General features: G+C 48.4%; 1 protein-coding gene across 8 annotated transcripts in view; it reads left to right on the forward strand.

The window, feature by feature from the left end:
- The first annotated feature begins 13,469 nt into the window (after positions 1 to 13,469).
- The window catches only part of PHF21A (PHD finger protein 21A), a 71,877-nt gene continuing 59,452 nt past the window's right edge, over positions 13,470 to 25,894 (forward strand). For 7 of the 8 annotated variants that reach the window (XM_075280774.1, XM_075280779.1, XM_075280771.1 and 4 more), the window contains exon 1: positions 13,470 to 13,828. The gene's annotated coding sequence lies outside the window, so the exon portion shown is untranslated. Of the gene's footprint in view, positions 13,829 to 25,544; positions 25,828 to 25,894 lie in introns of those variants that run through there. The other variant, XM_075280772.1, reaches the window with a different exon arrangement.

Raw genomic sequence — 25,894 nt, forward strand, 5'->3', positions numbered from 1 at the left:
AGCCTGACAGTATAGACCGCCCCCTGCTGGTGATACTACAGCCTGACAGTATAGACCGCCCCCTGCTGGTGATACTACAGCCTGACAGTATAGACCGCCTCCTGCTGGTGATACTACAGCCTGACAGTATAGACCGCCCCCTGCTGGTGATACTACAGCCTGACAGTATAGACCGCCCCCTGCTGGTGATACTACAGCCTGACAGTATAGACCGCCCTCTGCTGGTGATACTACAGCCTGACAGTATAGACCGCCCCCTGCTGGTGATACTACAGCCTGACAGTATAGACCGCCCCCTGCTGGTGATACTACAGTCTGACAGTATAGACTGCCCCCTGCTGGTGATACTACAGCCTGACAGTATAGACCGCCCCCTGCTGGTGATACTACAGCCTGACAGTATAGACCGCCCCCTGCTGGTGATACTACAGCCTGACAGTATAGACCGCCCCCTGCTGGTGATACTACAGCCTGACAGTATAGACCGCCCCCTGCTGGTGATACTACAGCCTGACAGTATAGACCGCCCCCTGCTGGTGATACTACAGCCTGACAGTATAGACCGCCCCCTGCTGGTGATACTACAGCCTGACAGTATAGACCGCCTCCTGCTGGTGATACTACAGCCTGACAGTATAGACCGCCCTCTTCTGGTGATACTACAGCCTGACAGTATAGACCGCCCTCTGCTGGTGATACTACAGCCTGACAGTATAGACCGCCCCCTGCTGGTGATACTACAGCCTGACAGTATAGACCGCCCCCTGCTGGTGATACTACAGCCTGACAGTATAGACCGCACCCTGCTGGTGATACTACAGCCTGACAGTATAGACCGCCCCCTGCTGGTGATACTACAGCCTGACAGTATAGACCGCCCCCTGCTGGTGATACTACAGCCTGACAGTATAGACCGCCCCCTGCTGGTGATACTACAGCCTGACAGTATAGACCCCCCCCTGCTGGTGATACTACAGCCTGACAGTATAGACCGCCCCCTGCTGGTGATACTACAGCCTGACAGTATAGACCGCCCCCTGCTGGTGATACTACAGCCTGACAGTATAGACCGCCCCCTGCTGGTGATACCACAGCCTGACAGTATAGACCGCCCCCTGCTGGTGATACTACAGCCTGACTGTATAGACCGCCCCCTGCTGGTGATACTACAGCCTGACAGTATAGACTGCCCCCTGCTGGTGATACTACAGCCTGACAGTATAGACCGCCCCCTGCTGGTGATACTACAGCCTGACAGTATAGACTGCCCCCTGCTGGTGATACTACAGCCTGACAGTATAGACTGCCCCCTGCTGGTGATACTACAGCCTGACAGTATAGACCGCCCCGTGCTGGTGATACTACAGCCTGACAGTATAGACCGCCCCCTGCTGGTGATACTACAGCCTGACAGTATAGACTGCCCCCTGCTGGTGATACTACAGCCTGACAGTATAGACCGCCCCCTGCTGGTGATACTACAGCCTGACAGTATAGACCGCCCCCTGCTGGTGATACTACAGCCTGACAGTATAGACCGCCCCCTGCTGGTGATACTACAGCCTGATTGTATAGTTATAGTTTTTTCCTGTGTTCGGCCATAGGGGGGGCTTCTTTCTTGTGGGACGGTCTGTACTTTATATTTGAGCCTCTACTATTCCATACTGAGCACTGGGACGCTGGAAACAATCAGACTGGGGTGGAATTAGAGGGAACTTGCATTGCCCCTGTTCTTATGAGTTTTCTTTTTATGACAGTTTGGTTTTTTTCCTGGTACAAGGTCATTTATCTGTGTTTGTAGTTCGAGTGTTTTTTTTGGGGTGTTTAATGTCTTTGTGTTGCTTTTGTTGTGATCTGGGTATTGGGGGGATTTATCTTCTAAAGTCATAGTATGGCAGATGTCGGGAAGGGGTTAAACTAGCAGGTTGGATTTGAAGACACCTGATCCTTTGCTTCTCCCCATTCTCTGGACATGCATGCTCTGCAGACGAGTAGTCACAGCTATGGTGGAGTCGGAGAAATAGCTGTCGGCCGCACAAGCTGAGCTCAGGCTGAAGTTTTGGACGCTTTCCTTTCACTCCCTGAGCTTTTCGGTGTAACCCATAAGAGGCTGATGCAGCTTGGAGATAAGATCCTGGAGTAAAGAAGTCACTGCCAATCCTTCATAGGTCTGGGAACCGGGGCGTCCGCCATAGAAAGCCCAATTAGGTTATTCCGAGGATCAGGACCCCCATCTATTAGAAGAAAGGAGAGAGCGACATAGAGTCTCCCAGGTCAGGAGGACCAAACGTCTGTGCCAGGGGGCGACGTGACACAGGGGTCCGGTAGGTCAGCCGACCCCATTGCCTTAAAGGCAGCATACCTCCCAACAGAGGAGGACAGAAAAAGGGGCAAAATGTGCCGCCCGTCCCCATCCATTTCTCTTTGTGCCCCTCCCCCCACAGTATAATACTCATACAGTCACCCTAATATTATATAACCCTCATTATAATGTTCTCCTCCAATTGACCCACAGTGTAATGTCCCTCTCCTGCTGCTCCAGTTTACACTGCGGACAACTGGAGGGGGGCATTAGTGTCTTCCTCCATGTACCCTCAGTTTAATGTCCCCTTCTAGTTGCCCCCACAGTTTAATGCCCCCTACATCTGCCCCCAGTTTCATCAAATCAGAAAATAAAAAACAGATTAGATAAAAAGTGCCGGATGTCACTACCTGGTTTTCATTAAAAAAAAAGTTGATACTTTCCCTTTAATTGCTGCTGAGCATGAGTGTCCACAAGCAGCTGCTCGGCAGGGGTCACGGTGAGCGCCCTGCACCGCACACGGTCACACCATGTTTTATATGTTGCATTCATCCACATAACACACAATGCATTGCCCGGGTACACAGGCTCTTATAGAAAACATCTACAGAAATGAAGCACATGGGGGGGGGGGGGGGGTTAGGTTCCATCAGGGAAATTTACATCAGTTGTCAAGACGGATTCTGTGTTTATTGAAATGACCTGCTATAAAATAACCCGGTATAGAAATGACCTATAGAGAGAGAGAACGGGCTCAGTCCATGTGCAGCCTTACCCTATAATATCCACTAGAGGGCGCCACAATCCGCACAAAGGGCCGTGTACATGACACAAGGGATCACCTAATATCCAGCAGGTGTATAGGGGCCACAGAGGTGTATGGGCGCAGCCGCGGGGTCTGATCTCTGCACAGTTTTTGATTCTCGCTTTCCAAACCCCATTACTGTATTTTAATTTTTTCATTCCCAGAGTTATATGAGGGCTTAATATTTGTGAGACAACTTGTACTTCATAGCGGTGACATTAAATATGCTTCTTTTTTTAATGTAGATTGTGCGCCCCATATAGGGATATATGTATATATAGTATATATATAGGGATCACAATGTATATATATTTATTTCTATCAGTATATCTTTGTAGAATAGGAGGAAATCCACACAAACACATGGAGAAAATACAAACTCCTTGCAGATGTTATTCCTGGTAGAATTTGAACCCAGGACTCCAGTGCTGCAAGACTACAGTACTAACCACTGAGCCACCGTGTTACCCCCGGTAACCATAAATATTCTGTGCAATGTGCTGGTGAGACAAAACATTCAGAACAGGACGGAATAAGGGGGCATTCACACTATCGTCTGTGTCCGACAGGTAGTGTCCGCTCAAAATCTGGCACGGACATTAGGAGCGGACACTAGCTGTGTCCGTGACGCCTGTCATTTATTTAAAGGGATTCTACCACTAAAACACATTTTTTTCTAGTTAACACGTCGGAATAGCCTTTAGAAAGGCTATTCGTCTCTTACCTGTGGAAGTGCTCTCCGCTGCGCCGTTCGTTCAAAATACCGGTTTGTACCGGTATGCTAATTAGTTCTCTCGCAGCGATGGGGGCGTCCCCATTGCAGCTCGAAAACCGACCGCAGCGCCGCCTCTATGGTCTTGTGTATCCTCCCCTTGCTTCTTCAGCGTCCTGTCGGACGCCTGCGCAGTACGCTCTGTTCGGCGAAGATGCCCGCACTATGGCTGGGACCGCAATTTCACGCATGCGCAGTACGTTCGGCAATCTTCGCCGAACAGAGCGTACTACGCAGGCGTCCGACAGGACGCTGAAGAAGCAAGGGGAGGATACACAAGACCATAGAGGCGGCGCTGCGGTCAGTTTTCGAGCTGCAATGGGGACGCCCCCGTCGCTGCTCCTGCGATGGGGGACGCCCCCATTGCTGCAAGAGAACTAATTAGTATACCGGTACAAACCGGTATTTTGAACGAACGGCGCAGCGGAGAGCACTTCCACAGGTAAGAGACGAATAGCCTTTCTAAAGGCTATTCCGACGTGTTAACTAGAAAAAAATGTGTTTTAGTGGTAGAATCCCTTTAAATGGGCATCAGGTGCGTTCTTTTGCACTCCGTGCCCTTCCTTCACTGTCCGCATGTAAAGATATCCGACTTTTCAAGCGGACAGAAAAACCCGACATGTAGAGTAAAGGGGTTTTCCCATCCAATGTGTCAGCACTGCCTGGAGCAGATCAGATAATATGCAGATGCTTGTACACAATGGACTGAGGGTTAGCTGAGTGTTACACAGAGAGACCTGAGATAAGCTGGATAAGCATAATACACGGGATGAGATATAACTAAATATCATCCATATGTTGTGACTGTAAAGCCCCGGTGTGTATTATTGTCACAGGTTTTACCCGCAGCCTTGATTCTGCGCTGCACACAAGGGTTGCCGCATGTCGGTCCTGTGTGCCACTAGTTGGAGGGGAGTTTCACACCTATCTGCAATTTTTGATGCTGTTTTTGAGCTAAAGCCAGAAGTGAATCCAACAGGAAGGAGACGTCTAACGGGGGAAGAAAAAGGGAGTGGGATCATTGGCAGTACGGCCCTATGAGAATGGGCAACCTCCGGCACCCCGGAAAAGTAATGTGTATATATATGTACATCTATATTAGTCTATTTTGTAACATAGGACAGTTTACATATTAGATAACAATATCACATGACCTATGCCACACTATGGACATTAGTCGTGTTTGCTGGTCAGTCTCTCCTATGTCTGTATAAGCCTCTGACAAGGTGTCCTATTAGGTTTTCTCCTGGTAATATCCTCATTGTGGCTGCAGCACATTTTATATTTGTCTCCCAGGCTGTGGGCGTGTACAATAAGGAGCAATCTGACCCCTCCCCCATCCACAATAACTACTACTGGTTTATTTACATATAATTCTGCCAGGAATAACTGTAAAACAGCAAACAAGAAGCTGAGAAAAGCCCAAATGACCATAATATGGGAGACTGCAAATACAGGGCAAATACATGTAGGCGTAATGCAGCCTAAAAGATCCATGACACAGGAAAAGAGCAAAGCGGCTGCTGTCTGAAAACACAAGCGGCAGATACAAGTACACTGTAAGCTGTGAGGGGTGCACAATCTTCAGTCCAGTGCACAGAGAAAGCAGTTTGCAGATGTGTGTGGAGGTTGTGAGGAGAATCCGTCCCTCCCCTCTGTATTCACTGTATGAAGACAGAACAGTCCCTCCCCATCCACTCACAGTGAAGCCATTTTGCATCTATGGACGGACTTTCCCTAGTAACAGGATGAACTGAAAACTAGATAAAAGTGGCAGGAACTGTACAGAGGTTTTTCAGGCAGAAAGTGGCCACATTTTTAATGAAAGTGCATTAGGATTCCGTCCAGAATTACATGAAAACAGATCTACAAAATGACACTCAGTTATCTGAAGAGTTACTGTGGCTTGGGTCTGCAGTACAACAGGTAGTAGGTGGAACCAGTAGTATAAAACCCATTAGGAACAATTGATCTCAGCTCAAGGACTGAGAGAAGCTTCAACACAACACTCAGGCACTGGGGGATCAAATACTCAGCAGGCAGGAACCAAGATGGCCACAGACACAAAATCAACCAACCCTCTTACCAAGGGAGCAGGGCTGGCAAAGCAGAGAGTCCAGTAATATTTTACTTTTCTATGTATTCTAGGAATTATTTACACTGCAATTATTAGACCCCCCCGAGGGCCCTTGTACCCCAGGGGGTCTGATCACTAATGCATTGCAAAATACCAGCACTCCTATTACAGGCTGCATAGAACTGTCATGGCAACAGATCCCGAATATCGTCCTGGGCACTGATCGCAGGCATTAGCTGTATTATACCCGGCATACATAGTACGGCGGATGTCGGGGCGGGTTAATGAGCGTTTGTTGCTTCTCATCATTTGCAGATTTTTTTGCCGTTTCTAAAAGGAAAATCAACAATTTGCAGACGACTTCTGTGGCCTATCCGTAGGGTGTGTCATCAATACCTGACCGGTGGGAGGCCCCTGTACTGATCAGCATTGTGGGGATCCTACTATACAGTGCCCAGAGCCAGAAGCAGATACTCTGTACACCGTATAGCAGCTGTCACTGCAGATGACTCCATACACTGTATAGTGGCTGTTACTGCAGATGACTCTGTACACTGTATAGCGGCTGTTACTGCAGATGACTCCGTACACTGTATAGTGGCTGTTACTACAGATGACTCTGTACACTGTATAGCGGCTGTCACTGTAGATGACTCCGTACACTGTATAGTGGCTGTTACTGCAGATGACTCTGTACACTGTATAGCGGCTGTTACTGCAGATGACTCCGTACACTGTATAGTGGCTGTTACTGCAGATGACTCTGTACACTGTATAGCGGCTGTTACTGCAGATGACTCCGTACACTGTATAGTGGCTGTTACTACAGATGACTCTGTACACTGTATAGCGGCTGTCACTGTAGATGACTCCCGTACACTGTATAGCAGTGGTTACTGCAGATGACTCCATACACTGTATAGTGGCTGTCACTGTAGATGACTCCATACACTGTATAGCGGCTGTTACCGCAGATGACTCCGTACACTGTATAGTGGCTGTTACTGCAGATGACTCCGTACACTGTATAGCGGCTGTTACTGCAGATGACTCCGTACACTGTATAGCGGCTGTTACTGCAGATGACTCTGTACACTGTATAGTGGCTGTTACTGCAGATGACTCTGTACACTGTATAGCGGCTGTTACTGCAGATGACTCCGTACACTGTATAGTGGCTGTTACTACACATGACTCTGTACACTGTATAGCGGCTGTCACTGTAGATGACTCCGTACACTGTATAGTGGCTGTTACTGCAGATGACTCCGTACACTCTATAGTGGCTGTTACTGCAGATGACTCCGTACACTGTATAGCGGCTGTTACTGCAGATGACTCTGTACACTGTATAGTGGCTGTTACTGCAGATGACTCTGTACACTGTATAGCGGCTGTTATTGCAGATGACTCTGTACACTGTATAGCGGCTGTTACTACAGATGACTCTGTACACTGTATAGCGGCTGTTACTGCAGATGACTGTACACTGTATAGTGGCTGTCACTGCAGATGACTGTACACTGTATAGCGGCTGCTACTGCAGATGACTCCGTACACTGTATAGCGGCTGTTACTGCAGATGACTGTACACTGTATAGCGACTGTTACTGCAGATGACTCCGTACACTGTATAGCGGCTGTCACTGCAGATGACTCCGTACACTGTATAGCGGCTGGTACTGCAGATGACTCCGTACACTGTATAGCGGCTGTTACTGCAGATGACTCCGTACACTGTATAGCGGCTCTCACTGCAGATGACTGTACACTGTATAGCGGCTGTTTCTGCAGATGACTGTACACTGTATAGCGACTGTTACTGCAGATGACTCCGTACACTGTATAGCGGCTGTCACTGCAGATGACTATACACTGTATAGCGGCTGTTACTGCAGATGACTCCGTACACTGTATAGCGGCTGTCACTGCAGATGACTGTACACTGTATAGCGGCTGTTTCTGCAGATGACTGTACACTGTATAGCGACTGTTACTGCAGATGACTCCGTACACTGTATAGCGGCTGTTACTGCAGATGACTCTGTACACTGTATAGCGGCTGTTACTGCAGATGACTCCGTACACTGTATAGCGGCTGTTACTGCAGATGACTCCGTACACTGTATAGCGGCTGTTACTGCAGATGACTGTACACTGTATAGCGACTGTTACTGCAGATGACTCCGTACACTGTATAGCGGCTGTTACTGCAGATGACTGTACACTGTATAGCGGCTGTCACTGCAGATGACTGTACACTGTATAGCGGCTGTCTCTGCAGATGACTGTACACTGTATAGCGGCTGTTTCTGCAGATGACTGTACACTGTATAGCGGCTGTTTCTGCAGATGACTGTACACTGTATAGCGGCTGTTACTGCAGATGACTCCGTACACTGTATAGCAGCTGTTACTGCAGATGACTCCGTACACTGTATAGCAGCTGTTACTGCAGATGACTCCGTACACTGTATAGCAGCTGTTACTGCAGATGACTCCGTACACTGTATAGCAGCTGTTACTGCAGATGACTCCGTACACTGTATAGCGGCTGTTACTGCAGATGACTCCGTACACTGTATAGCGGCTGTTACTGCAGATGACTCCGTACACTGTATAGCGGCTGTTACTGCAGATGACTCCGTACACTGTATAGCGGCTGTTACTGCAGATGACTCCGTACACTGTATAGCAGCTGTTACTGCAGATGACTCCGTACACTGTATAGCAGCTGTTACTGCAGATGACTCCGTACACTGTATAGCAGCTGTTACTGCAGATGACTGTACACTGTATAGCGACTGTTACTGCAGATGACTCCGTACACTGTATAGCAGCTGTTACTGCAGATGACTCCGTACACTGTATAGCAGCTGTTACTGCAGATGACTCCGTACACTGTATAGCAGCTGTTACTGCAGATGACTGTACACTGTATAGCTTCAATAACTTCATTATGCTCGATAGATAGGCCATAAATAAAGATTCCTGTCAACCCTTTAAGGGATGTTATATAGCGCAATATTTTTATTATACAAGTCTATGACAGTATTTGGATCGCTACGGCCTCTTCACTACTTACCCAGCTGTACATTACATAGTGACTGTGCTTTGTATTGCAACTCAGCCCGTTTACTTGGATGAGACTGAGCCGTGACTGTAGTTTAGAAGTGTCTCGCTTTACGGCACATTTATGAGACTCACAATCAGACCGAGCTTACAATGGCGTCATCAATGTACCCCATAAATACCTGTCGTCTCCCCAATAAGAAAGAGGCGGAGAGAAAACTCCTGCAGGCACTTTATATAAATCTATTATTAGAAAGAGTTAGAAATTGTAATCCTCCCCCCCCCCCCCCGAATATATATAAAAGTCACCCAGGTCTGCACGGGGACCTGAAAGACAGAGATCTGAACGCTAGTGTGAACATGGCATGAGTCTACGAGCAGGACGTCTGTTTTCACAGCTACGGCCGGGCCCTTTAGCTTTTATCTACATTTTGGGGTCGGTGTGAAATAACACACAATTATATCACAATTTTCTGCATTGTGTTATTACGACATTCCCTCTTCATTATACATGACCTGGCGGGACATTACATAGCGGCCATATCAGATTTATTACATTTTACTGCTTTTACAAATAAAACCTCACTTTTTGGCAATGAAGGATTTTCTTGGGGTCTCCGTATTCTGACACCTACAACTTATTTACTGTATTGTTGGCAGAGATTAGTCAGGGCTCATTATTTATGGGACGCGTCTCACTTTCTATTGGTTCCGGTGTTTGTGGCTTTCTGATCACTTTTTATTGTTTGGTGAAAGCGAAGTGACCAAAACCCGTTAATTTACATACTGCGGTATAATGTTCTTATGGCGTTTACTATAGGGGATAAATAGCGCTGATTTCGGATAGTGGGGGCTTATACACACGGGGAATAGGTAACATTATGGAACATAAATATAAGGGTGTTTTTTAAACTTTTTATCATTTATTTATTGTGAAACTTTTTGTTTTTTACACCTCCCACAAAAGGACTTGAAGCCGATATCTCAGATCCCCACTGTAACGTGCTGCAATACCTAGAATTCCCCATGGGAACGGTGCACAGGTAGTCAGGAGGCTGTTGCCCGGTCTTCTGACGACCCCTCGGAATCTGCAATCTTATCGTAGGGGGTCCAAGAGGTGACATAATTCCAGGTTCTCCACTATTACAGGAGGGCGCCATCAGAGCACCACCATAAACCATACCAGAGTGTCCCCATAAACAGTCAGAGAAAGACTCACAACCGTACCAAGCAGAGAATGTCAGTCGGCGTTAGAGAGGGCGCTGGGGTCGTCACTGTAATTATAGAGGCCTGTGCTTTGTGCTGCAGGACAAATGTGTAAAAAAAAAAAAGTTGCATAAAGTTGTTACGAGCCACCCAAAAAATTGCAAACTTATAAATGTGGTAATACTCACCTCTCCGATCCTCTGCCGCCACGCTCTGTATCCTGACCTCTATGACGAGGCCGCAGCAGTGACCCCGGGAGGGTGGACAGGTCACTATAGCCAGTAACAGACGTCATCACAGGAGTACAGTGGGGGCGGGTAACGTATACGTATTTTATATCTATGTAGGGTTTACATTTATATGCTGGATGGACAACCCCTTTAAGGGCACATGCACACGGTCAGGATTAAAAGCGCATTTTCTCTGCAGATTTTATGAAGTGTGGAGGGCGCGCTGATGGACTATGCTACACAATGATAATGTCCCAAGCGCTGCAGCCACTTCTAACAGCTGACCGTAGGGATTGTGGAGAATCGAACCCCTGATGGTCTGATAATGGCGGCCTGCCCTATTAGTATTCAGATCCCCGACAACACCTCTAAGGCTCGGACTACACGGTGAAGTATTGTCTGATATAAGTTGTGTATTGTGTTTCACCGTCACATCATAGACCTGTCACAGAAAATCGAAACGTTTGGGATTGTGGTGGCACATCATGTACAACCTGTGTACTGTAGAAATGTCACGGGAGTCGCATGTGATGTATCTACGACTTGATTCTTATTTGGACAACAGTAAGGCTCAGGCTACACGACCACTGTCACTGTGACCAGAAGATTGCCAGGTAATGTAGGATAACGGAGTCACATCGTAACCTCGAGAGTGCGGCAACTTCTAGTCGTAAGAGATTGAGCTCTGTTGTATTACATCGCAGTAACCCCGGGGTCACAATGCACCTCCATACACTTACATTACTGAAGCGGCGGACAGGGTGACGTTTGGTCATGTGATGGGAGTCGCAGCTAATGTCATACGTGTAGCCTTAGCCTCAGACGCACAACTGGTTTAGTCATGTGACTTCTGTATCACAACACGCGACACCGTAGCCGGAATCTCCCTGTATCTAACTTACTTTATAGTCAGAACTTTATTATAACAACCAACATGGCGGCCCTGATAACGATCAAAGAAACGGTCACACAGGTCTCCTGGAGTCAGGGCGCTGGGAATGTAAGGCCGTGGTCACATGACTGAATTTGCAGCTGATATTGTGGTGGATTTGGTCTCCAATTCCAGCCAATGGGAGTCAGCGACGGACGTTTAATTTTCAATCTTGTTGCAGATTCCGCAACTGATTCAGATGTAAAATCTGCAGCGCGAGGCTCAGTCTGATATCCCCGTAGTGTCCGGCTGCGCTCATACAAGTGTTTTGTCACATTCGGGGATACTGCCCCCCATTCTGCTTAAAGTATGCAAACAACACATTCCTCTCCACCAATTTTGGGTGGAAACCGAGTGGACCCCATTATGTTCTATGTCTGCAGGTTCCGCCGGTGCGTTCCTGCGGGTCACCACCTTTTAAGCGGATAGGATTTCCATTTTTTGGGTCTCCAAGTGGCCCAGAAAAACCAAAACTTGGACACAGGTGTGAACCCCGGGGAACCAAAGACCTGCTGCAGGTTATTGGAGGGGAATCTCAGGTGGACGCGGCCTCAATTCCTCCATTCTACGCTGTGTGAACTCGGCCTTATTTTTTCACTAGTTTTTTTTTATACTGCCCCTCAATGAATTGGATGGTAGATTTTTTTTGCGTTGGATTTTGCCATGAAATTTCCTTTGTGTTTCTGCCCTTAGACTAAGATATTGTGGAAATACAGCGAGGAAGAAACCCGCGACGCTTTACAACGCCAGCAAAGACCGTGGGATTTAGTTTAATCTCTGCCACAAATTACGTTAAAAAAATCTGCAGAAATTCTGTTTATCAAAGATTCTTCACGTTCATTTTGGCTGCAGAATCGCAAGTATTTTCCTATGTATTTAATTGGGGACAAAAAATCACAGCAAAACTCTTAAGGGGAAGAAACTCACATCGCGCTTCGGCCTCGTCTCTTATTTAGCCGCGATTGGCTGTGTGAGGCCTCAGAATCAGCTGTAAAACCCCCCTGTGTGAACAGTCCCTGACCGCGGCCGCCCGGGCTTTGTATAAGACCAGACAGAAGGAAGATTTGTTCTATGTTTAGTGCGAAATACAATTTCCAGAAATAAGGAGTGGACGGGGCAGGATCTATACATGTATGTTATAGGTGTATGCGCCCCTCCTTGTCTTCTTCATATTCTTCCTCCTCAGCTTTCTTACTTTTCTTCCTTCCTCCTTGTCTTCTCCTCCTCATCCTTGTCTTCCTTCTTCTCCTGCTTTTCTTCTTCCTCCTCCTTCTCTTGTCTTTCTTATTCTATCTCCTTCTCTTCTCCTTCTTCCTTTTCTTCTATTATTCTTCCTTCCTTCTCCTTATTTCTTCTCTTCTTCCATCTCCTCCTACTTCTTCTCTTCTCCTTTCTTCCATCTCCTCCTACTTCTTTTCTTCTCCTTCTCTTCTTCTCTCCTTGCCTTCTTCTTCTTTTCTTCTTCTTCCTTGTCTTCTCCTTATTCCTTCCCTTTCTTCCTCCTCTTCTTCTTCTCTTCTTCTTGTCTTCTCCTTCTGTTCTCGTATTCTCTTCTTCTCCTTGCCTTCTCCTTCTCTTCTTGTCTTCTCCTTCTCTTTGCCTTCTTCTTCCTTCTCTTCTCCTTGCCTTCTTCTTCTTCTTGTCTTGACTTCTTCTCTTTACTTTACTTTTCTGACTTTACATCCGGGTTTTTTTCCCCAGGCAATGGGAGCCGCATCACACCCCGTTCCTTAGGCAAAGTGAAATAAATTCGCCGCACCGACAACGTCAAGTAGTCCGCAGTTTGCTGGGCTCCGCTTTCCGTCGCCGCCGCCGGGACTCGGGCCGTTTCCTCAGCGATCAGGGGTTTTCCATGCCGGGGAAGGCTCCGGTGAACTTGCGGCGGGTATTTGGGGCCGTGTTCCCCCGGGGCTCCCTCACACCCCCTTCTCTCCCTCCGCTCGCCGGCCGCTTTTCCTTCGTACGTCACAGGGGCCTGATGTGGTGCGCGCTCCCGCTCGGCCCGCCCCTCCCTGCCAGGACCCCGCGCGGGAGCGCGCCCCCCGGCCTGTGGAGAGAGGAGGGGGAGGCGGAGGGATACGCTCGGGCTGCGCTGCGGTTCGGGGAGGGAGAGAGTTCTTCTTCTTTGGCCATCACTTTCTCTTTATTTATTTATTTGCCCTATCGGGGGCAATTCTCCCCCGCCGCCGCCGGCTTTGTGCCCGGCCTCTCTTTGTACTTCTTGCCCCCACCTTCTCCCGTGTGACTGGGGGGCGCCCCCCCATGCTATTTACCCCCAGCCTGTGGTGGGCCGGGGGGGCGCTGTGAGGAAAGATGTGGCGGTGACGAGTCGGGGCTTCCCTCCCATGAAAGAAGAGGAGAAGAAAGAAAGAAGAAGAGGAGGAGGAGAGGAGAGGGGAAGCGACCCCTCCGGAGCGGGGGCTCCTGCAGCAGGTGTGGGCCGGCAGAGGGTGGCGGGGCCGGGGGGCTGCTGCAGCTCAGGCCGGGGGGCTCCGGGGAGTGAGCAGGCCCGGGAGCCGGGGAGTGCGGTGAGTGCTGAGGGGACAGCCCGAGCCCTCCGCTCTGTTCACAACTCCCGGCAAAGTCCCGTGCGGTACCGGCGCGGCTCCCCCTTCCCGGGCAGCTCCACTCCCCGCCCCCCCGGGATCCGCCGGCAGGCTGCACCAACTTTAGCGCCACTTTACTTGTTGTGTGCACATTGGCAGGTATTGGCATTGTGCGGCTTCTGTCCGTCTTCTCACTGGTTGCCCTTGGAAACTGACAGAGGGTTAGCCCCGCCCCCTGCCAGTCATGTGACCCAGCAGGTTGGTTGGACTGGTCAATGTGGTATTTTATAATGGGCAGAGAGTAGACGACAACATGGCCGCCGCTGCCCCCCGCCGTGTACTGAGCGTGTGCGACCACCACACCAGTCACTGATAGAGCTGCGGTGGTCGGGGGGTAACTCCTATATACTTGTGTGTACACTCTAGTCACATTCAAAGCTGCATTCTGTTACTTAGAGGGGAATGTCCTGAGTGTCAGCGACTCTGGACGTGACCAGGAATCACCCTAATGTCAGTGTGTGACCCCAGGGGGCCGCGGCTACTAGTCACACACAGATTCAGCACTATGGCTATACTGTGTGACTAAAAGTTTTAGCCCCCTCAGGGTCGTGGTGCGACTACTGACCTTAGTGAAGGGGTTGTGACAAGGTGATGGAGGGTCACACGATGGGAGTCACTGCCAAAGTAGCCTCCAGGGGTTCTCTGATTCTCTTATTAGGGACTTGAATATAATAAAACCCTTCTTGCACCTCTCCCTGACAGCAGGTCCAGTCTACAGGGCACAATCGGCACATGAGGGGTCACCACTGAGGCCTGTGATTGGCTGCAGCGAGCCCCGTCACTGCTGATGGCCGCCCTGTATACAGAAGACCGGGGCCGAGGTGAGGAAAAGTTTATGTGTGTATGGCCCTATAACAGTCAGACAACCCCCGGACCAGGGCCACAAGGCCAACGTGGCTTCAGTGGTAGCCTATTTATTCTTCACTAAGTAAATGGTGCTGCCTGGTGTCCCCGAGAGTGCCGCATTGTGTCCCCAATTGTGCTGCCTGGTGTCCCCGAGAGTGCTGCCTGGTGTCCCCGAGAGTGCTGCCTGGTGACCCCGAGAGTGCTGCCTGGTGTCCCCGAGAGTGCTGCCTGGTGACCCCGAGAGTGCTGCCTGGTGACCCCGAGAGTGCTGCCTGGTGTCGCCGAGAGTGCTGCCTTGTCACCCCGAGAGTGCTGCCTGGTGTCCCCGAGAGTGCTACCTTGTCACCCCGAGAGTGCTGCCTCTGTGACTTCTAGTCATAACCCCCCAGCAGCGCTTCTTCTCTACATGTCACCGTTGCGGCGCTCGTGGTCACAGTGTGTCTCCATTCACTTACATTAGTGCAGGAGTTGCGGGGCGACACGGCGATCTTCGGTGGAACAATGCGAATCATGTCCACTGTTGCCGTCTAGCCATAGCCTTACACTTGAAGTTTCAGACTTGATAATGCAGCTTTGGATGTAACTAGAGTGTAACACATAAGTATAGCTGAAGGGTCATCCACTAATGCAGGCCTGTCAGTAAGATAATATTGTCGGGGGTCCGACCCCATCTAAAGTGAGTGGTTTACTTGAATGACAGACCCTAAGTTTTCAGAGGATGGAAAAACCCTGTAAGTTCCCCCTACACATGAGTGTATATATATGTAAGTTCCCCCTAAACATGAGTGTATATATATATGTAAGTTCCCCCTACACATGAGTATATATATAATGTTCCTGCCTCACTTATAGTGCTCTGTGTACTGCGCTCTTTTCTATGTTGGTGACTTTGCTCCTGTGTTTCTTCTTTTTGGATGGTGTTTGGGGCTGTTGCCCCTCTGGACATGGCTGATACTTCCGTCTGCAGGAACCTTCTGCTGTAAAGTTACTGCAGTGTGAGCAGGGGGCGCTGGGCCTGGTAATATCTCACGAGTGATGTATGTGAAGTATACAGTAGTTGTGTCTGGTGTATTGCAGTACGCCGCTGTCGCTGCTGCTCTTTGTGTGACTAGAGGCGTACTTTCCTTTTCACTCTTATCACAGGTCGTTTGGACTTGATATCAAGCAGTTTGACTATTGTGGGCCTGGGAAACCAAAACTGACTTTCAAGGAGGAGACTCGGCGGTCCCCAGGGCCCCGTGCTGCAGAGCCGCAGGCGCTCCGCGGCCTTCAGAAGGCTTCTTATATAGCAGATGTGTCATGTGCAGTTTTTCCATTTGTCCAGTGCACAGATTTGCTGCCCTTGTCCTGAGCCACAGCTAGAAAATGCCAAATATTGTAGCACTATGTTGTTGGGTGACCAGAGACCACCTTATTGCCCTGTGACCCCATCACCCAAGTCACTGTGTAGCCTTATATACTCTATAGAACTTATGTGCATAGGATCTAAGGCCTGGTTCACATCTGCGCTCAGACTAATCCCTTTCCCTCTCCTGCAAGCAGCACTTTTCTCTGTATTTTTTTGTGCGGAAACCACACAGACTCCATTATAGTCTAATGGGATCTGCGGGTTTCCTTAGGTAACTGATTTTTTTTTTTTTTTTTTTTATGTGGTCCCCAAGTGGAATCCCAAATGCAGATGTGAACTTGGCCTAAGAGTATATTCACATGGACATAGCTGTAACTGATTTACTGCCCAGACACCTTGTCTAATTCTCTGCAATGTTCAGTAGCAGCAAAAGCAACAAAAACTTGTATTGCATATTAGCCTTGTATCGGGTATGTCAGTATATGGTCAGTATATTCTCAGTATATGGTCAGTATATAGTTATATATGCTCAGTATATAGTTAGTATATGGTCATTATATTCTCAGTATATAGTCAGTATATGCTTGGTTTTTCCCCAGCAGTTCTCACCCTTTGCAGTGCACCCTCAGAAGGCCGGCTGCTATTCTTGCACCTCCGCAGAATCTGTCCCGGGAGTATTTTTGCGCTGCTGACTCTGATTAGCCTGGAGCGGTCCCGTGTAGGCCGTTGTATTTACACGGCATTTCTGAGATTTGTCAGGCCATGTGTTTGTGCAACAAAGAAACTTTAGCAACTTTTTAACCAACTTAAATTTCCCTAAAAGTTTCCCTGATTTTTTTTTTTTTTTCTTGCCCATCCAGTTGTGTTTTCTTTGGAGTTTAGTTGACAAATTTATAAATATCAAGTTGTGTGTTTTGTTTTTTTTTTGTTGTTGTTTTTTGTGGAAAAAGTATAATTTCTATTATTCACTATGGCTGGGAGGACACAAAGTGTGATGATGAGGAGTTTGTGCGGTTTGTAGTGGTGACATTATTGTGGGAGCGTCTACATAAGAGTCTTCTCGCCCCCGATCGGGTCAGACATGAGCTCGGACCTTTGTTACTGACATGTGGGGTCCTGGGGGTTGGTTGTTCGCCCTCCGTGTACCACTGCCCGGTGCGTCCTCCTGCCCATCATGTCTTCTATTACAGAATATCTCAATAATGCGACATCCCATATAACATGCAGCGATTTGTTGTAGTGCAGTTTAAGTTAACCCTTTGTGCTCTTGTATAATATTGGGATGCAGCCGCAGTATGGGCGGGTATGTAAACAACAGGGTGACATCAGAGACTCCACATAATACACACGTAGTGGAAAAGCTGTGTGGTTTTGGCTTTGTTTTTTACCTAGGTCGAGAATGTCTTCAATAGAAATAGGAAATGTGACAGAAGAGCTGGCGCTTCTCTCTTCTGATTAAAACCACTTTTGGCTTTGGCTAAAAAAAATGCAGCAAAAACTGCAACAAATAACCCAGCTTTCCTGCCTCATCCTTAAAGGGGCCTTCTGTTACACTCGCTTGAAAACCTTTGTCCCCTATACTGTGGATAGGACTGTGGGGACTCCAACAATTTGAAGAATGGGGCTCTGTGCACCCCCTTCAAATAGCATTATAATGATGTACATGTGCGCGGCCGCTCCATTTGTCACTATGGGAGATAGCGGTGACAATCCCAGCGTCTTATGTCACTGCACCGTCCCATAGATACGGGGTAGGGTCAGGGGCCTGTCTGATCTCCTCCAATGGAAAGGCCAAGAGCAGGAATATTAGAAGGTGAAAGCCTCTCTGTACAAGGCGCTCTGTATGAGAGGAGAGCAGTGGCCTATACTGCCCTATAGAGTCTATGGGAATGTTACCCTATATACACGAGCTACTATATAGGCTTTATGTTCTCTCTCTTGGTCAGGTGCGTTGCACAAACGTGTCGTTCCAGATCTGGACACCGATCCCCTGTACTGGATTTAGTTTTATATCTGTAGATACTTGTGTGATCCTTCAGTAGGAGGAGATACGCCAGCAGTCAGAGCGCCGAGTAACCTGCAGTATATACAGCCCAGGCCAGTCATCTGTATACAGGTAGTCAGGAAGGTGACGCCTACACGCTGCATATAGTGTGCAGTACTGTGTACTATCTTTATATTTTACTGACAGCAAGGAGATGACCATTTAGTGACAGCTTAGAGATGCCAGGTTTGTGGTGTTGGAGCCGGAGGTTACTGTATATGCGGTAGGTTCATGTAGAGGAATTTGGCGCTGACTTTGATGCGGATTCTGCCCCAAGATCAGTACCAAAGTTTGCCCTGAATTTTCCTCTCATTATATTCTAATGGGGGCAGAGACCTTACCGCGTAATCTGTGGGGATCAGCGAGGGAAAGCCGTAGGCTGAGAAATGGAGAGGAAGTCGGCCTAAACGTCTGCCTCACATTCTGCTGTGTGAACAGTGTTGGAATTTAGGAAACCACAAAACCCTTCACAATAGTCGCCGATCAGATTGCGTCTCCTGTGTTTGTCGCCCTGTAATATCGTAAGGTGCAGTTTTATTGTCTCCTGTCTAAGTGGTTGCACCGGTCCCTGCGTCCGTCTGTCTGGGGATAAAGCGAGGGCTTGTGAAAAAAAACACTCCTGACCCAGAACATGAAACACAAAGCAAAAAAACCTAATTCTATGTCGGACTATTGATAATCTCTTATTGAATATCCTGTAACATCTGGCTGAGGCTTTATGGAAATGAGGCAGTTGGTGCACTGGGGGCGGGGCTTTAGGATGGATGATGTCACTGTATGGGGTGGTAGCGGCAGATGATGATGGGGCTCCGGGCACCAACTGCTTAGTTTATGTGACGTTGTGTGTGACATGGCAGCCATAGCTGAACCTGTCTGCGGGAGGCGCTAACATGTTTCACCGGCAACATCATTAAAAACTGCAGCGAAACTCAATGGGGTTTTCTGATGCAGTTATTTTTTTTTTTGTATCACAGCTCAGCCCCTCTGTGTGAATATACCCCAAGTCTATAGGTACATGTGGATGTGATCTAGTGATGAACCTCGGGGAACACACAAAGTACAGGCAGTATGTAAATGCATAAGTGTGAACACTGCCCAGGTCTTTGCTTTGTTTGTCAGTCCATTGTTTTGGCTCCAAAAATTGCATGAAAATTGTGTGTGTGAATCCAGCCGTACTAAAGCCAACCACGCCGGCCGCCCGCGTTACTCTATGGGATGTTTTCATGTCAGACATACTTGCTGATTTTTTTGATGAATGAAATGAAGTGATTTCCCTGCCCCCACACTGATAATCCTGCCTATAATGTATGTGGTGTAATACACAGGGATAGCGTCCCTATAGGAGATAATGTCACCATGTGGTGACTTCCCCTCATTGGTATATGTATGTGTATATCATCCCCACAGGACGCAGCAGGTTAGCTATCATGGAGACGTCACCAAATCTCATCCACATGCCCCGAAAAACTTTCTGCAATAAATAAGGAATACCGCAGCGAAAACTACCCCAGCGGTCATATGCCCCAGCCTATAGAGAACTACATAGGTAGATGCATATGAGAAGCCATAGCCTGGCAGTATATGTACACCTATATGTACCTGGCGATATATGTACACCTATACGTTCTTCTGGTGATATATGTACACTTTTGTTCCTCTGGCAGTATATGTACACCTCTGTGTTCCTCTGGCGGTATATATACACTTATATGTTCCTGCCCCTGTATATCCGCTATAGATTAGTAACTTGCCGGCCATCACACTATCATTGATCTCTGCCGTGACTGTGAGGAGCTTTTTGTCTTTGGTTTTGCTGCTCGGACTTTGCTGTTGTTTTGTGAGGTCTCCATTGACCGCTGGGCTGATCTCTTGTCCGTCCCGTCCCCTGTGGATGCCGCCGCCGCCGCTGATGTCTTTGTCTGCTCCGGTCCGGCACTCTCTCTCTCTTTTGCTCTTATTCAGACTGTCAGATTGTGTTTTTCTTCAGCCGCTCTAGCACCCAGGAATGTGTTTGGCGCTCTCTCCACCCACTTGCACTTTCCAGGGGTTTGTGGAGGACATTTGTTCTGTATAACAGGCTGGTGTTTTCTGGGGCTTTGTTTCTTGGGAACCTTTCAGTCGTCCGGTTTGTGTGTGCCGTGCACTTCTGTGGCTGCTCCTTACAGGAAACATGAAGTGATGTTACATGTAGAGAAGTGATGTGGAGCTGCCGGATTGTGCCGCCGTCCTCCAGCAATGAGTCAGTGTCTCTGTGTTCTTAGGCCGTGCTGGATTTTTCAGTTCACGCTTCTGTTTGCCTTGTGAGTTTGTGCTGATTTGTTCGGCCTAGCTCAACTCCCAGACAAGTTCACTGTGTAAGCCGTGCAGCGGCCGCCGTGCGGTGCGAACACTACAATCCATCTGGCACGGCCTGAGCTTTGAAGGGACAGGTGGCGGTGAGATCCGGGCCATAGCTTGCTATTTACTTACTTGTGTGGGAATCCATGTTATGTGGCTGCAGGGTCTTTGTCTTACCGTGTTTTATCTGTGTAACATTGGTACATATGCCGGAGCGTAACGCGTGCCAGGCGGTCGTACAGGACGTTCTGTTATGTTAGCAGATTTGGGAGACTGCTGTAATGCTATTTTTTCCCTCCTTCAGATGACGGTGTTATTCATTGTGGGTTATCCTTTCATTATATAAAGTTATAGCCCCCCCCTACAGAATCTTTATTTAACTCTTTCATATCCATTTAGTCTAAAGTATATAGTATTTGTACTGATATATAGTATTGGGGATGGGTACAAAAGCCTGCTCCTATTACGCTCATGTACAGCCGGCCATACGTTAGGGGCGGGAGGTCGTTCAGGGTGTCATTATGGATGGCCGGGCCAAATCTAACATGGCCGATTCTGACATCTGACACAGTTTGTGGCTCAGGCTTCTTAGCGCACAGTCACCTTCTAGTGATCTTCCCATTACAGGATGGAGGGAAGTATCTGTCTGCTGGGGGCCCCAGAAATCATGGGAATGGGGTCCAGGTCCCATTAAAGTGAATGGAAAGGTGTCCACGTAAGCTCCGCACCTCTCCATCACATAGAGCTCTTCTGATTTGTGGGGGTCCTACTTGTCAGACTATAGACACCCCCCTATCCTGTACCTATAGAGAAAAACCTCTTTAGGCTACGTCCCCATGTAGTGGGCTGCAGCAAAAAAGCGATGGGGGGGAAAAAACACAGCGGCGACGCACTGGGATCATTGTCACCGCGCTTATCACAGACAGTAGGAAGGAAAACTGCGGACGTTCTGCTTCCATTATACCTATAGGGAAACCGCCGGCGTTTCTATAGGAAGGCAGATATGTCCGGCACACTTGTCTTTCTGCAGTGTTTGGATGACTCCTATCCACTATGCAGGGACTGTAACATGCCGCCTGTGCCACTACGACCCCATACACTGTCCTGTGATAATATATGGCCGTGTGTATGGGGTCATTAGAATATAAAGGGTCAGTGTGGCAGCTCCTAGGACACGCTCGTGTGTATAGAGCCTTGTACACATTTATGTACAGGAGAGTGATATCCAGGGTGGTGTATAGTTCATTTGTCAGATACGTATATAAGCACATTACAGTAATGAGTATATGGCGCTGTATGGGGGATGTGTCTCCGCACCATTCACATTGCTCTTTTACGCTTGGGGTCTCGCACTGTGAAAAAACTGCGGCAAAAACTGCTGCTTTACAGTAACGTCTAAGTGGATGGGATTCTGGGTAATCCGACTCACACATGACAGAAGAAGATTTATAGTGGAAATTCTGCAATAAAGAACCTGCCACAGTATGTGAATTATACCGCCGGAAACACTGCGGTTATATGTAGAAGTATAATGGGGGCGGAAATGGCTGCCGAAAAAAAGTGAGGTCTCCACAGTGGTCTTTGTGCTGCGCTTTCTGGCTGCGGCCCAGTACGGGGGGGTCTTAGTATGGCATAGACCTTATAAAGTCACCAACTGGACCATAATGATGGCGGGAGGTTTGGGAAGAAACAAATGGAATAATCTATGACGGAACAGAGAAGAGGAATGTGAACTCGGCCTTATCACTGGCAAACATTGCAGCATGTTCAGAGTAACCCGGACCCGCCACCCCAATGACCTCCCTATTAGATCACTCTCTTGTGTTACCCTTTTGGGTGTTAAGTGCAGTTGCAGAATGCAATAATAGAGATGCAATAAAGGGGTTAAAAAAAAACTAAAAATCTCACACCTGTAAACTTAAGCAGCACCTAAGTAGTCCTAACAGTCTATAGATGGCCGGCGGGTGCCCCGTGTCTGTAGCCGGTGTCTTGGCTCCTGGCATTGACCAGTGATGCCGCTGGTATGGTCTGTGAGTCCGGCGGATGCTTCTTACCTTCACATTGCAGTCTGGATACTTTTTTTTTTTTTTTTTTTGTGAATTTGCAACTTTCTTTTCTCCCCTTCTCTGTAAAGAGGTTGTGCACTGTACAATGTGCGGGATTAGAGATGCAGGGGCAGATATAGGATTACATACAGGGGCAGGTACAGGATTAGAGATGCAGATACAGGGGCAGGTACAGGATTAGAGATGCAGGGGGAGATACAGGATTAGAGATGCAGGGGGAGATACAGGATTAGAGATGCAGGGGCAGGTACAGGATTAGATGCAGGGGCAGGTACAGGATTAGAGATGCAGGTACAGGGGCAGATACAGGATTAGAGATGCAGGGGGAGATACAGGATTAGAGATGCAGGGGGAGATACAGGATTAGAGATGCAGATACAGGGGCAGGTACAGGATTAGATGCAGGGGCAGGTACAGGATTAGAGATGCAGGTACAGGGGCAGATACAGGATTAGAGATGCAGGGGGAGATACAGGATTAGAGATGCAGGGGGAGATACAGGATTAGAGATGCAGATACAGGGGCAGGTACAGGATTAGATGCAGGGGCAGGTACAGGATTAGAGATGCAGGTACAGGGGCAGATACAGGATTAGAGATGCAGGGGGAGATACAGGATTAGAGATGCAGGGGGAGATACAGGATTAGAGATGCAGATACAGGGGCAGGTACAGGATTAGATGCAGGGGCAGGTACAGGATTAGATGCAGGGGCAGGTACAGGATTAGAGATGCAGGGGCAGGTACAGGATTAGAGATGCAGGGGGAGATACAGGATTAGAGATGCAGATACAGGGGCAGGTACAGGATTAGATGCAGGGGCAGGTACAGGATTAGATGCAGGGGCAGGTACAGGATTAGATGCAGGGGCAGGTACAGGATTAGATGCAGGGGCAGGTACAGGATTAGATGCAGGGGCAGGTACAGGATTAGATGCAGGGGCAGGTACAGGATTAGAGATGCAGGTACAGGGGCAGATACAGAATTAGAGATGCAGGGGGAGATACAGGATTAGGGAGCGTTCACACTACCGTCGGTGTCCGACATGTAGTGTCCGCTCCTAGTGTCCGCTCAAAATCTGTCGCGGACACTAGATGTGTCCGTGACACCTGTCATTCACTTGAATGGGCATCGGGTGCGTTCTTTTGCACTCCGTGCCCGTCCTTCTCTGTCCGCAAGAGAAGATGTCCGACTTCTCAAGCGGACAGAAAAACCCGACATGCAGGGAAGGAAGGGCACGGAGTGCAAAAGAACGCACCCGATGCCCATTCAAGTGAATGACAGGTGTCACGGACACATCTAGTGTCCGCTCCTAGTGTCCGTGACAGATTTTGAGCGGACACTACATGTCGGACACCGACGGTAGTGTGAACGCCCCCTTAGAGATGCAGGGGGAGATACAGGATTAGAGATGCAGATACAGGGGCAGGTACAGGATTAGAGATGCAGGAGCAGGTACAGGAAGTTGTATGTGTGGGTTTTTGGTTTTTTTCATTTTAAATTTTTTTTGTTTAACTTTGTTTCTGTAAATAAAGAAAACAAATCCCCAACGATGAGGCCTGGACTATATCTGCCGTCTCACTACCGGTCCAGGCTCCTGAGTGTCACAAGATGGAAGCTATGGCCGCCTCCTCTAATGTCGCGCGTCTTTCCTTATGCCTGAGGTTTTGTTTGTGTCCCGGGTTTTTTTTTCTTTGTTGACTGTAGAAAATGATCACCAAATGTGAACTTCAGTGTTACCCCTCCGTGCCAGAAAACTGCAGTACAGGGATATGTATAGGTGTCTATAGGGGATTATACCTGTGTGATAGATCACATCAAGTCACTGCTACTTCTGGGCCCATCCTAGTCTATTGATCCATAATATGGCCACGTACACAAGTCCTTGGTTATTGATTTATTGGACTTGCCTTGGGCTAGTATCTGCCGTGGGACCCAAGGACTGAGATCTATAACAGCGGTGACCTGCGGACCCCATAAACTATAATGGGACTGCCGGGTGTCTGCTGGTGTCATAGTGAACCAGGCGGCTAGGACTCCTCCTCCATGCAGGACTGTTCTCTAAAGCCAATTTTCGGCAGAATCCATGACAGTGTCTCTTACGGAGACTCCAACGCAGATGTGAAAACAGGTGTCCTACTATATGTATGAGTGACATGTCTGCACCCCTTATACATACATCTTGTAGTGAGCAATGAAGGGGCTGTATCTATACGTCCTCATATAGGGAACTCCCTCCAGGTATTGATGGATCCAGTACAGACCGTTTCTGAACAGCAGCGTGAAAAGAATAGAAAAGAAATGGTGCAAATCACCTGAGCGCCGTGTACCCCTGTATAACCCTTACAACTCTCAGGTCATGGCCTATGTTTGTGAATGATTTTAACTCTTTGTGGCTTGCTGTAGCTGCAGTAACCACATCCGCAGCTTGTGGCGCTGTCCTGGTGCAGGGCTGGTCATCAGAGACGGCCTGGGAGCCTCGCAGGAACCTTATACCTGTTGAATTGGGGTCACAGCTGTAGTGCTATGTGCTGTGCGTTGTGTAGGGGCTTTCCCTGTACGCAGCCCTACCTGACACCTACGTATCGCCCTCCTACAAGCATCTCCTAGATTAAAGCGCCTTGTCTCATGACTACAAGCAATCTCCTTGCGGACAGAAGTTTCCTCGGCTGCAGAGTATATATAGATTTGTTTCCCTGCTTTACTGTAGCTGCAGCTGAATCGCTTACGCCGTGAATAACCATTTGCTTGTGAGAATTGAAGGGTGTACGTCGCTGGTCTGAACTGGATAGGCCGCCTCTCCACCAAGCTTTTGTGAGCAGTTCTGTGCACAGACAAACTTGATGGCTGTGCTCTAAGTGTAGAGTGAAACGTCAGGAGTTTCTGCCTGTGTAAACATTCTGTTCTCCCAGGGTTTACTGATGGAAATGAGGTCCTTGTGATGTATGTTATGTGTGCTCGGCCTCTTCTTCTCACTGCTAAGTGCCTGGCTGCTCCTCTACCATGTGTCTGACATCTTAAATTAGCCTGAAAGGGAAATGAAAGAAAAGCTGGGCCTGATATCATGTGCAGTTACAGAATATTCTCTACTTGGGACTCAGGCTGTGGCCTGCAGGAACCTCCAGGAGACTCCCAGATAATGCCATAGGTGCTGGCCAGGGCACTTCATGGACTCTCAGGAACAAAGGTACGTCGTCTTGTTTTCTTCTGCTGTTTAATTCCTTGTATTTGTAACTACGAGGAATGTCCTTTAA

Source organism: Leptodactylus fuscus, chromosome 7 (genome assembly GCF_031893055.1).
Source record: "Leptodactylus fuscus isolate aLepFus1 chromosome 7, aLepFus1.hap2, whole genome shotgun sequence".
Taxonomy (NCBI): Eukaryota; Metazoa; Chordata; class Amphibia; order Anura; family Leptodactylidae; genus Leptodactylus; species Leptodactylus fuscus.